Consider the following 14,765-nt stretch of genomic DNA (forward strand, 5'->3'; position numbering starts at 1 on the left):
AGTACCTGGCTACAGTACCTGCCTTCAGTACCTGCCTTCAGTACCTGGCTATAGTACTTGCCTTCAGTACCTGCCTTCAGTACCTGGCTATAGTACGTGGCTACAGTACCTGACTATAGTACCTGGCTATAGTACCTGGCTATAGTACCTGGCTATAGTACCTGGCTACAGTACCTGGCAATAGTACCTGGCAATAGTACCTGGCAATAGTACCTGGCTTCAGTACCTGGCTACAGAAACTGGCTATAGTACCTGCCTTCAGTACCTGCCTTCAGTACCTGCCTTCAGTACCTGGCTACAGTACCTGGCTACAGTACCTGGCTACAGTACGTCATATCTGTGTCTTCTCGTTTCGTCTCTGCCCTCCAGCCAATCCTGTAAAAAAGACAAGGGAAGAATTAAAACACTACAGGTTAGATACTGTTAGAAGGTAAAATAAGAATTATAATAATACAGTTAGATACTGTTAGAAGATTCAATAAGGCCATGATATTACCTAATCAATGACATAGTATTACATGACCTTTCCTCTGGCCCTCTCTCTCTGCTCCTGGCCCTCTCTCTCTGCTCCTGGCCCTCTCTCTCTGCTCCTGCCCCCCTCTCTCTGCTCCTGGCCCTCTCTCTCTGCTCCTGGCCCTCTCTCTCTGCTCCTGGCCCTCTCTCTGCTCCTGCCCCCTCTCTCCCTGGCTCTCTCTCTCTCTCTCTCTCTCGCTCTCTGGCCCTTTCTCTGGCTCTCTCTCTCTCCCTCCCACCAGAGCTCTGCTGTACTGTAGTACAAAATACAGACACTGCTATCAGCCAGGCCTGTCACACACACACACAAAACAGCTGTCTCACACCATGTGACTGCTAAACATGTGTCATCCTGAGGGCAGTGTCTGAGTTATACAAACAAGACGGGAGTGTGAGTTGTGTTTCTGTGGGTGTGAGTTGCATACCCAAACAGTGTCTAGACCCAAGCTTGCGTTGTGTGTCCAAGCAGGGAGCTGTAATGACACAGCCTACTGTACAAATAACCACCCCACCACATCCCTAGCTATCTCAACCGTGCGAGTCCGCGAGGAATGAGTTTCAATATTTAATTGAAACTGTGGTGGAAGCCGCTGTCTTGGTAATCCCTCTCCGTCTGTCTGCTACAGCAATTGAGGGACTGTGGGTCAGGTCAGTGGTACAACAGTAATCCGTCCCCTAGTGTCCATCTCATTTTTGAATGGTACAGTATATTTGAACGGTACAGTATATTTGAACGGTACTGCATATTTGAACGGTACTGTATATTTGAACGGTACTGTATATTTGAACGGTACTGTATATTTGAACGGTACAGTATATTTGAACGGTACTGCATATTTGAACGGTACTGTATATTTGAACGGTACTGTATATTTGAACGGTACTGCATATTTGAACGGTACTGTATATTTGAACGGTACAGTATATTTGAACGGTACTGTATATTTGAACGGTACAGTATATTTGAACGGTACAGTATATTTGAACGGTACTGTATATTTGAACGGTACTGTATATTTGAACGGTACTGTATATTTGAATGGTACTGCTGGTCATATCGGTTTTTATCAGAGTGAGTGCTAATAACCACACAAGAACAAATGAGTGCACAAACAAACAAACAAACACACACACACACACACACACACACACACACACACACACACACACACACACACACACACACACACACACACACACACACACACACACACACACACACACACACACACACACACACACACACACACACACTGCCGTTTTCTCTGAGTCAGGCTTCTGGCTCACTTGATATTCCTGATCGATTCCCATAAAGACTCACCCCATATACCTTTTAGACAGGAACCACATGCTATTCCCATAAAGACAGACTCTCACCCCATATCCCCTTTAGACAGGAACCACATGCTATTCCCATGAAGACAGACTCTCACCCCATATCCCCTTTAGACAGGAACCACATGCTATTCCCATGAAGACAGACTCTCACCACATATCCCCTTTAGACAGAATTGCCCATGCTATTCCTACATATATAATCCCAAAAGTTTCTCAAGCTACATTTGATTATGGAAAGCATTTATGATGACATCTCTGAAACCACAGAAGTATTTATTCATTGACAAAATATTTCCCAGTGAGGAGTATAGAATTTCATAGACACAGACAAAACTATCCTGGCTTGATTTGTTTCCCGCATTCGACAATGTTGGCAAAGCACTTCCTTAACTGCCAAAATAAAGGAAACACTTGAGCAAATGAGGGATACAAAGTACACCACATGACCAAAACCATGTGGACACCTGCTCGTCAAACATCTAATTCTAAAATCATGGGCATTAATATGGAGATGGTCCCCCCTTTGCTGCTATAACAGCCTCCACTCTTCTGGGAAGGCTTTCCACTAGATGTTGGAACATTGCTGCGGGGACTTGCTTCCATTCAGCCACAAGGGGATTAGTGAGGTCGGGCACTGATGTTGGGCGATTAGGCCTGGCTCGCAGTCGGCATTCCAATTCATCCCAAAGGTGTTCGATGGGGTTGAGGTCAGGGCTCTGTGCAGGCCAGTCAAGTTCTTCAACACCGATCTCAAAATATAATTTCTGTATGCACCTCGCTTTGTGCATACTGTGTCACACTTAAACAGGAAAGGGCCTTCCCCAAACTGTTGCCACAAAGTTGGAAGCACAGAATCACATAGAATGTCATTGTATGCTGTAACATTAAGATTTCCCTCCACTGGAACTAAGGGGCCTGAGCCATGAAAAACAGCCCCAGTCCATGATTCTTCCTCCACCAAACTGTACAGCGGGCACTATGCATTCGAACAGGTAGCGTTCTCCTGGCACCCGCCCAACCCAGATTCATCAGTTGGACTGCGCTGTATAAGGCAAATGGTGGTCACACCAGATACTGACTTGTTTTCTGATCCATGCCCCTATGCCTTTTTTAAGGTATCTGTGACCAACAGATGCATATCTGTATTCCCAGTCATGTGAAATCCATAGAATAGGGCCTGATGAATTTATTTAAACTGACTGATTTCCTTACATGAACGGTAACTCAGTAAAATCTTTTAAATTGTGGCATGTTGAATTTATATTTTTGTTCAGTGTATATACAGTACCACTCAAAAGTTTGGACACACTTACTCATTCAAGGGTTTTTCTTATTTCTTTTACTAGTTTCTACATTGTGGAATAATAGTGAAGACATCAAAACTATCAAATATCACATATAGAATAATGTAGTAACCAAAAAAGTGTTAAACAAATAAAACAATACTTTAGAGTGTGGCAGTTTTTCACAGATTAGCCTAGTTCCTACTGCTTACTATCTCCCCTTGTAATGTCTCCCGTTGGAACTCTCAATTTCACCCTTGTATCTATGTAGCAACCCTTTGCCTTGATGACAGCTTTGCTCACTCTTGGCATTCTCTCAACCAGCTTCATTAGGAATGCTTTTCCCACAGTCTTGAAGGAGTTCCCACATATACTGAGCACTTGTTAGCTGCTTTTCCTTCACTCTCCGGTCCAACTCATCCCAAACTATCTCAATTGGGTTGAGGTTGGGTGATTGTGGAGGTCAGGTCACAATCAGCTTTGTCAGCGATAGTGTAGTAATTCCACTTCCAATATGGCCCTAACCAAGGGCTCTCCAACCCTTTTCCTGGAGAGCTACCCTCTTGTAGGTTTTGGCTTCAACCTCAGCTGTAACTAACCTGATTCAGCTTATCAACCAGGTAATTATAAGAATCAGGTGCGCTTGATTAGGGTTGGAGCGAAAACCTACAGGATGGTAACTCTCCAGGAACAGGGTTGGAAAGCCTTGCTCTAACTGCACCCCATTCACCCTAACCACACCCCATTCACCCTTAGGCCCTATCCCCAACCTACCCCATTATCCCTTAGGCCCTATCCCCACCCCATTCACCCTTAGGCACTATCCCCAGCCTACCCCATTATCCCTTAGGCCCTATCCCCACCCCATTCACCCTTAGGCCCTATCCCCAACCTACCCCATTATCCCTTAGGCCCTATCCCCACCCCATTCACCCTTAGGCCCTATCCCCAGCCTACCCCGTTATCCCTTAGGCCCTATCCCCAGCCTACCCCATTATCCCTTAGGCCCTATCCCCACCCCATTCACCCGTAGGCCCTATCCCCAGCCTACCCCATTATCCCTTAGGCCCTATCCCCAGCCTACCCCATTATCCCTTAGGCCCTATCCCCACCCCATTCACCCTTAGGCCCTATCCCCAGCCTACCCCATTATCCCTTAGGCCCTATCCCCAGCCTACCCCATTATCCCTTAGGCCCTATCCCCAGCCTACCCCATTATCCCTTAGGCCCTATCCCCAGCCTACCCCATTATCCCTTAGGCCCTATCCCCAACCTACCCCATTATCCCTTAGTCCATATCCCCAACCTAACCCATTATCCCTTAGGCCATATCACCACCCCATTATCCCTTAGGCCCTATCCCCAGTCTACCCCATTATCCCTTAGGCCCTATCCCCAACCTACCCCATTATCCCTTAGTCCATATCCCCAACCTAACCCATTATCCCTTAGGCCATATCCCCACCCCATTATCCCTTAGGCCCTATCCCCAACCTACCCCATTATCCCTTAGGCCATATCCCCACCCCATTATCCCTTAGTCCATATCCCCAACCTACCCCATTATCCCTTAGTCCATATCCCCAACCTAACCCATTATCCCTTAGGCCATATACTATGGATTAATGTATGAAATTGCTTCTTCCAATTATTGATAAACATGTACCTGTTAAGAAGCTGACTGTTAGAACTGTGAAGGTTCTGAGGATTGATGAGGAATTGAACAACTGTATGGTTGAAAGAGATGGAGCAAAAGGAGTGGCTAATGAGTGGCTGGCTGACTTCCTGCAACTGTAGAAATGTGACTAAAGTCAACAAAAAGAATAAACTTCATTATGAAGCCAAGATTAATGATACAAAGAAGGATGGAAAAAAAACTTGAGTACTTTAAATGAAATTAAGGGCAGAATTCAACTCCATCTTTCATCAAATCAGATGGCGTATGCATCACAAAGCCATTTGATGTTACCAATTATTTTAATGATTAATTCATTGGTAAAGTGGGCAAACTTAGGCAGGAAATGCCAACAACGAAGAGTGAGCCATCGTACTCATGCATAAAAAAATTATGAAAGAAAAGCATTGCAAATAAGAATTTTATAAAGTAAGTGTGGGAGGGTTGGAGAAAGTATTGTTATTGATCAATAATGACAAGCGTCCTGGCATTGACAACTTAGATGGAAAGCTAATGATGATGGTAGCTGACTCTATAGCCACTCCAATCTGTCATATTTTTAATCTGAGCCTAGAGGAAAGTCTTTGTCCTCAGGCCTGGAGGGAAGCCAAAGTCATTTCGCTACCCAAGAGTGGTAAAGCGGCCTTTACTGGTTCTAACAGCAGACCTATAAGCTTGCTACCAGCTCTTAGCAAACTGTTGATAAAAATGGGGTTTGACCACATAAAATGGGGAGAGGTCTGACCATAATAAAGAGATGCTCTGCTTTTTTGACACCACACTCCAAAAAGCAAGTCCTGACAGGCTCTAGTTTTATCTTATCTTGATTATTGTCCAGTCATATGATCAAGTGCTGCAAAGAAAGACCTAGTTAAGCTGCAGCTGACCCAGAACAGAGTGGCACGTCTTGCTCTTCATCGTAAGTGATAATATTAATACTATGCATGCCAGTTTTTATTGGCTAAGAGTTCAGAAAAGACTGACTGCATCACTTCTTGCTTTTATAAGAAACATTGTGTTGAAAATTTCAAATTGTTTGCATAGTCAGTTTACACACAGCTTTGACACACACACTTATCCCACCAGACATGCCACCAGGGGTCTTTTCACAGTCCCCAAATCCAGAACAAATTCAAGAAAGCGTACAGAACTATATAGAGCCATCATTGCATGGAACTCCGTTACATCTCATATTGCTCAAATGTACAGCAAACCTGGTTTCAAAAGACAGATCCCCTCATCCATCTACTCACAATACCCCTTAATGACAAAGCAAAGACTGTTTTTTAGACATTTATGCAAATTTATTTAAACAAATAATAAATAAAATAGGGAAGGGGTCTGAATACTTTCCGAATACACTGTATGTTCGAGTATGCGTGCTTAAATTCCGGTGTGTGTATTTGTGTGTGTACCCCTCCTCACGCTCCTTTCTACTCTGACCTCATTCATCTGTCTCCCTGATGGAGGTGAAGCAGAGTAGAGGCAGGCTACTGCTGCTGTGTTGCTGCTGACTTGTTTAATTATTAAAAACACTTCCATAATTCCCTTCCTTTGTCCTTGTGGAAGTCCACAGAGAGTACGCCCCAAATGGAATCCTATTCCCTATATACTTTCGTGCACTACTTTGTGGAGCTGTCAGTGGCCAGAGGTAAAAGAGCAGGCATATTTAGGCCCATGAGCCCTGTTCAAATAGGTGTTGCGCTATATAGGGAATAGGGCTCTGGTCTAAAGTAGTGCACTATATAGGGAATAGGGCTCTGGTCTAAAGTAGTGCACTATATAGGGAATAGCGTGGTATTTGGGATGCAACAGCCCACAAATGGTCTTTGTTGGAAGTCAGGGAGGCAGGCCGGGTAAATGTGCCTGCTCTTTACCTCTGGCCAATGACAGCTCTATATCACGGCAGTGATACAGCAAAGAAATTAATGAGAGATTCAGGACAGGCCAGGGGAAAACTATCAAAAAGGGAGGTCCTACAGGCCTTAGTTCTGACACAACTTGACTACTGTTGAGTCGTGTGGTCAGGTGCCACAAAAAAGGAGTGAGGAAAATTGCAATTGGCTCAGAACAGGGCAGCACGGTTGGTCCTTGGATGTACACAGACAGATAATATTAATAATATGCATGTCAATCTCTCCTGGCTCAAAGTGGAGGAGAGATTGACTTCATCACTACTTTTATTTAAGAGGACATGTTGAATGCACCGAGCTGTCTAAACTACTGGCACACAGCTCGGACATGCCTTCCCCAAAAGACATGCCACAAGAGGTCTCTTCACAGTACCCAAGTCCAGAACAGACTATGGGAGGCACACTACATAGAGCCATGACTACATGGAACTCTATTCCACATCAAGTAACTGACTCAAGCAGTAAAATTAGATTTAAAAAACAGATTAAAAACACCTTATGGAACAGCGGGGACTGTGAAGCAACACAAACACTGGCACAGACACACACATGATAACATACGTACTATACATACACATGGACTTAGTACTGTAGATATGTGGTAGTGGTGGAGTAGGGGCCTGAGGGCACACAGTGTGTTGTGAAATCTGTGAATGTATTATAATGTTTTAAAAATGTATTAACTGCCTTCATTATGCTGGACCCAAGGAAGAGTAGCTGCTGCTTTGGCATAGTGAGATAAGGAAGTGGCCTAGAACCACCTCTTCAGTCAGTCATCCATCCATCCATCCATCCATCCATCCATCCATCCATCCATCCATAGCACCTTTGCCGTGAGTAAATGGTCAAAATGTGCTGTAGGAAACAGACCATCTGTAAAGCAGCCATCTAAGAGGCAGCACCATTGAAGCAGACAGCGACTGAATTGTAATTGAGGTTCCGCACCACAGGACAGCGGTCATCTATGGCTCTGCCCATCCACTCACCTGAAGAAAGGAAAAGTGCTTCCATTCCTCTCTGCCTCCTCCTGCCGGCTCTGAAAGCTAGATGAGTACACCAGTCTAGATCCAGTCCAGTCTATCAAATCACATTTTATTTGTCAAATGCGCCGAATACAACAGGTGTAGTAGACCTTACCATGAAATGCTTCAAGCCCTTAACCAACAATGCAGTTCAAGAAAGAGTTAAGAAAATATTTACTAAATAAGCTAAAGTAAAAAATAAAGTAACACAATACTGAGGCTATAGACAGGGGGTACCGGTACCGAGTCAATGTGTGGGGGTACAGATTAGTTGAGGGAATTTGTAGGTAGGGGTAAAGTGACTATGCATAGATCATAAACAACAAGCAGCAGCAAATCCCATTTTATTTGTCTCGTGTGCCGAATACAAGCGTACAAGCCCTTAACCAACAACAGTTTTAAGAGAATCCCTAAAAAAGTAAGAGATAATAAAAACAAATAATTAAGGAGCAGCAGTAAATAACAATAGCGGGGCTATATACAGGGGTACCGGTACAGAGTCAATGTGCGGGGGCACCGGTGTCGAGGTAATTATGTACATGCATGTAGGTAGTTAAAGTGGCTATGCATAGATAATAACAGAGAGTAGCCGCAGCGTTGGGGGGGGGGTGCAATGCAAAAAGTCTGCCGGTACCGCTTGCCGTGCGGTAGTGGAGAGAACAGTCTATGACTAGAGTGGCTGGAGTCTTTGACAACTTTAAGGGCCTTCCTTTGACACCACCTGTTATAGAGGTCCTGGATGGCAGGAAGCTTGGCCCCAGTAATGTACTGGGCCGTACGCACTACCCTCTGTAGTGCCTTGTGGTCGGGCAGTTGCCATACCAGGCTGTGATGCAATCCGTCAGGATGCTCTCGATGGTGCAGCTGTAAAACCTTTTGAGGATCTGAGGACCCATGCCAAATCTTTTCAGTCTCTTGAGGGGGAATAGGTTTTGTCGTGCCTTCTTCACGACTGTCTTGGTGTGCTTGGACCATGTTAGTTTGTTGGTGATGTGGACGCCAAGGAACTTGAAGCTCTCAACCTGCTCCACTACAGCCCTGTCGTTGAGAATGGGGGCGTGCTCTGTCATCCTTTTCCTGTAGTCCACAATCATCTCCTTTGTCTTGATCATGTTGAGAAGAGGTTGTTGTCCTTGCACGACACAGTCAGGTCTCTGACCTCCTCCCTATAGGCTGTCTCATCGTTGTCGGTGATCAGGCCTACAACTGTTGTGTCATCAGTAAACCTAATGATGGTGTTGGAGTCGTGCCTGGCTGCGCAGTCATGAGTGAACAGGGAGTACAGGTGGGGATTGAGCATGCACCCCTGAGGGGCCCCCGTGTTGAGGATCAGCGTGGCGTATGTGTTGTTGCCTACCCTTACCACCTGGGGGCAGCCCGTCAGGAAGTCCATAATCCAGTTGCGGAGGGAGGTGTTTAGTCCCAGGGACCTTAGCTTAGTGATGAGCTTTGACGGCACTATGGTGTTGAACGCAGAGCTGTATTCAATGAATAGCATTCTCACATAAGTGTTCCTCTTGTCCAGGTGGGAAAGGGCAGTGTGGAGCGCAATAGAGATTGCATCATCTGTGGATCTGTTGGTGTGGTATGCAAATTGGAGTGGGTCTAGGGTTTCTGGGATAATGGTGTTGTTGTGAGCCATGACCAGCCTTTCAAAGCATTTCATGGCTACCGACGTGAGTGCTACGGGTCGGTAGTCATTTAGGCAGGTTACCTTAGTGTTCTTGGGGACAGGGACAATGGTGGTCTGTTTGAAACATGTAGGTATTACAGACGGAGAGGTTGAAAATGTCATTGAAGACACTTGCTAGTTGGTTAGCGCATGCTCGGTGTGCACGTCCTGGTAATCCGTCTGGCCAAGCGGCCTTGCGAATGTCAACCTGTTTATAGGTCTTACTCACGTCGGCTTTGGAGAGCGTGATCACAGTCTGGAACAGCTGATGCGCTCATGCATGTTTCAGTGTTACTTGCCTCGAAGCGAGCATAGAAGTTATTTAGCTCGTCTGGTAGGCTCATGTCACTAGGCAGCTCTCGGCTGTACTTCCCTTTGTAGTCTGTAATAGTTTGCAAGCCCTGCCACATCCGACGAGCGTCGGAGCCGGTGTAGTACGAATTGATCTTAGTCCTGTATTGATGCTTTGCCTGTTTGATGGTTTGTCTGAGGGCATAGTGGGATTTCTTATAATCTTCTGGGTTAGAGTCCTGTTCCTTGAAAGCGGCAGCTCTACCCTTTAGCTCAGTGCGAATGTTGACTGTAATCCATGGCTTCTGGTTGGGGTATGTACGTACAGTCACTGTGGGGACGGCGTACTCAATGCACCAGGGACTGATGTGGTGTACTCAATGCCATCGGAAGAATCCCTGAACATATTCCAGTCTATGCTAGCAAAACAGTCCTGTAGTTTAGCATCTGCTTCATCTGACCACTTTTTTATAGACCGAGTCACTGGTGCTTCCTGCTTTATTTTTTGCTTGTAAGCAGTGTAAAAACAAAGGGGGGGGGGGGGTCAATGTAAATAGTCCGGGTGGCCATTTTATTAATTGTTCAGCAGTCTTGTGGCTTGAGGGTAGAAGCCGTTAAGGAGCCTTTTGGACCTAGACTTGGGGCTCCGGTACCGCTTGCCGTGCGGTAGCAGAGGGAACAGTCTATGACTTGGGTGACTGGAGTCTGACATCCTTGCTGGGTCAACAAACCAGTCTAGAATGTGTCCATGTTGATACACTTTACTGTATATCCCATCTTACAGTTTCAGGCTGTTCATCATGCATTGTCAGGGGGCCTGTCTGGGGGAGAATAGCTGAAAGTTAGCAGTTAGCATCATTACTTATCATCTGTCCATCCATCCATCCAGCAAACCAGTCTAGAATGTGTCCTTGTTGATATCCAGGGTTAGATACACTACATGACCAAAAATATGTGGACACCTGCTCGTCGGACATCTCCTTCCATAATCATGGGCATTTAATATCGAGTTGGTCCCCCCTTTCCTGCTTTAACAGCTTCCAACCTGTCATTGTATGCTGTAGCGTTAGGATTTCCCTTCACTGTCACTTAGGAGCCTAACCTGAACCAGGAGAAACTGTTCCAGACCATTATTCCTCCTCCACCAAACTTTACAGTTGGCACTATGCATTCAGGCAGGTAGCGTTCTCCTGGCACAGATTTGTCCCTCGGACTGCCAGATGATGAACGCGTTTCACTGCTCCAGAGTCCAATGGCTATGAGTTTTACACCACTCCAGCTGATGCTTGGCATTGCCACGCCACATGGTGATCTTAGTTTTGTGAGCGGCTGTTCGGCCATGAAAAAAACTTTTCCTTAAACTCCCGACAAACAGTTCTTGTGCTGACGTTGCTTCCAGAGGCGGTCCCGTTCTGTGAGTTTGTATGACCTACCACTTCACAGCTGAGCCGTTGTTGCTCCTAGACGTTTCCACTTCACAATAACAGCACTTACAGTTGACCGGGGCAGCTCTAGCAAGGCAGAAATTTGACAAACTGACTTGTTGGTTAAGGTGGCATCCTATGGCGGTACCACATTGAAAGTCACTGAGCTCTTCAGTAAAGCCATTTTATTGCCAATGTTTGTCTATGGAGATTGCATGGCGATGTGCTCAATTTTATACATCTGTCAGCAACAGGAGTGTGGCTGAAATAGCTGAATCCACTAATTTGAAAGGGTGTCCACATACACTACATCACCAAAAGTATCTCATTTTACAGTCATCATGCAGTGTCAGCGGACCTGTCTGGGGAGAAACGCTGAAAGTTAACAGTTAGCATCATCCCATCCAGGAATATATATGACCTTACCGATTAGATTACAGTACATCAATGCACAGGACACTGCACCACACAAGGGGTTAGCCAATAGAAACCACTGAGGAAAGGAAAGTCTGAGTGCAGAAACGAATGCTGATGTAGCTATACAATGTTCACAGGCATACTGTAGATTTACAGTACAGTAGAAAGCTTGGCAAACACATTACAATCTTTCTCATTGGTCAAGGCACTTAATTGATGAACACTATGCACACAAGCATACTGTAGATATACTATGGTAAAAATTCAACTGCATTATTGGTCAACGGTTTTGAAAAGTGCGTTTCAAAATAAAAGCTGGGCCTGGTGCTTCAGGAAATTCCCTGGAGAAAAGACCCACATCCAGTCACCTTCTGACTCCCCTCCTTACCCCAAATCAACCTACACCCTCTACTCACCCCTCACCCCACTAAACCCTCACCTCCACCCTCTACTCACCCCCACTAACACCTCACCTCCACCCTCTACTCACCTCCACCCTCTACTCTCCCCTCACCTCCACTCACCCCTCACCCCCACTCACCCCTCACCGCTCTTAATTAATTTAAGGTGTCCTCTCCTACACTATAGATTTTGTGTCACTTCACATACTTCTGTGGAAAACCACCGCATTGGGTGACTTTACCAGAGCCCTTGGTCTTGACTTCTGAGAGGAATATCTACAGAATTAAATATAACACATTATCATGTATCTCTATGGGAATAGCTTTGTTGTTACAACTCGGCTGTTACGGGAGATAAACAGTTGTATTTAGCCACACATTGTGATGTGAGGGTCAGATATTGTGTTGTTTCAAGGTTGGCGTTATGACAATAGGATTCCTCTTATATAAAGGAACCCTACAGGAGAGAAGAGCTCTTCCAGGGGGACCAGATATCACCTAGTCTCTCCACTACCAGGAATACTACAGGAGAGAAGAGCTCTTCCAGGGGGACCAAATATCAGCTAGTCTCTCCACTACCAGGAATACTACAGGAGAGAAGAGCTCTTCCAGGGGGACCAGATATCACCTAGTCTCTCCACCACCAGGAATACTACAGGAGAGAAGAGCTCTTCCAGGGGGACCAAATATCAGCTAGTCTCTCCACTACCAGGAATACTACAGGAGAGAAGAGCTCTTCCAGGGGGACCAGATATCACCTAGTCTCTCCACCACCAGGAATACTACAGGAGAGAAGAGCTCTTCCAGGGGGACCAGATATCACCTAGTCTCTCCACCACCAGGAATACTACAGGAGAGAAGAGCTCTTCCAGGGGGACCATATATCACCTAGTCTCTCCACTACCAGGAATACTACAGGAGAGAAGAGCTCTTCCAGGGGGACCAGATATCACCTAGTCTCTCCACCACCAGGAATACTACAGGAGAGAAGAGCTCTTCCAGGGGGACCAAATATCACCTAGTCTCTCCACTACCAGGAATACTACAGGAGAGAAGAGCTCTTCCAGGGGGACCAGATATCACCTAAATTCTCTCCACTACCACATCGTCTAATTCTCCCTTGTGGTCACAGTGAACTGGCGAAAAATTGCCAGCCTGTATGTTCTGCAAACAAAATCATAAGAAAAGTTAGTCTGATACCAAAACTAAATCATGATACACACTACCGGTCAAAAGTTTTAGAACACCTACTCATTCAAGGGTTTCTCTCTATTTTTACTTTTTTCTACATTGTAGAATAATAGTGAAGACATCAAAACTATGAAATAACACATATGGAATCAGGTAGTAACCAAAAAAGTGTTAAACAAATCAATTTGTTCAACAAATCAACAAATCAACAAACAAATCAACAATTCTACTTTTAAACTCGGACAAAACAGAGATGCTTGTTCTAGGTCCCAAGAAACAAGAGATATTCTGTTAAATCTGACAATAAATCTTGATGGTTGTAAAGTCGTCTCAAATAAAACTGTGAAGGACCTCGGCGTTACTCTGGACCCTGATCTCTCTTTTGACGAACATATTAAGACTGTTTCAAGGACAGCTTTTTTTCCATCTACGTAACATTGCAAAAATCCGAAATTTTCTGTCCAAAAATGATGCAGAAAAATTAATCCATGCTTTTGTTACTTCTAGGTTAGACTACTGCAATGCTCTACTTTCCGGCTACCCGGATAAAGCTTCAGTTAAACTTCAGTTAGTGCTAAATACGGCTGCTAGAATCCTGACTAGAACCAAGAAATTTGATCATATTACTCCAGTGCTAGCTTCCCTACACTGGCTTCCTGTTAAGGCAAGGGCTGATTTCAAAGTTTTACTGTTAACCTATAAAGCGTTACATGGGCTTGCTCCTACCTATCTTTCCGAGTTGGTCCTGCCGTACATACCTACACGTACGCTACGGTCACAAGACGCAGGCCTCCTAATTGTCCCTAGAATTTCTAAGCAAACAGCTGGAGGCAGGGCTTTCTCCTATAGATCTCCATTTTTATGGAATAGTCTGCCTACCCATGTGAGAGACGCAGACTCGGTCTCAACCTTTAAGTCTTTACTGAAGACTTATCTCTTCAGTAGGTCATATGATTGAGTGTAGTCTGGCCCAGGAGTGTGAAGGTGAACGGAAAGACTCTGGAGCAACGAACCACCCTTGCTGTCTCTGCCTGGCCGGTTCCCCTCTCTCCACTGGGATTCTCTGCCTCTAACCCTATTACAGGGGCTGAGTCACTGGCTTACTGGTGCTCTTTCATGCCGTCCCTAGGAGGGGTGCGTCACTTGAGTGGGTTGAGTTACTGACGTGATCTTCCTGTCTGGGTTGGCGCCCCCCCCCCCCCCCTTGGTTTGTGCTGTGGTGGAGATCTTTGTGGGCTATACTCGGCCTTGTCTCAGGATGGTAAGTTGGTGGTTGAAGATATCCCTCTAGTGGTGTGGGGGCTGTGCTTTGGCAAAATGGGTGGGGTTATATCCTTCCTGTTTGGCCCTGTCCGGGGGTATCATCGGATGGGGCCACAGTGTCTCCTGACCCCTCCTGTCTCAGCCTCCAGTATTTATGCTGCAGTAGTTTATGTGTCGGGGGGCTAGGGTCAGTTGGATATATCTGGAGTACTTCTCCTGTCTTATCCGGTGTCCTGTGTGAATTTAAGTATGCTCTCTCTAATTCTCTCCTTCTCTCTTTCTTTCTCTCTCTCGGAGGACCTGAGCCCTAGGACCATGCGTCAGGACTACCGGGCATGATGACTCCTTGCTGTCCCCAGTCC

Source organism: Salvelinus alpinus, chromosome 9, assembly GCF_045679555.1.
Source record: "Salvelinus alpinus chromosome 9, SLU_Salpinus.1, whole genome shotgun sequence".
NCBI lineage: Eukaryota > Metazoa > Chordata > Actinopteri > Salmoniformes > Salmonidae > Salvelinus > Salvelinus alpinus.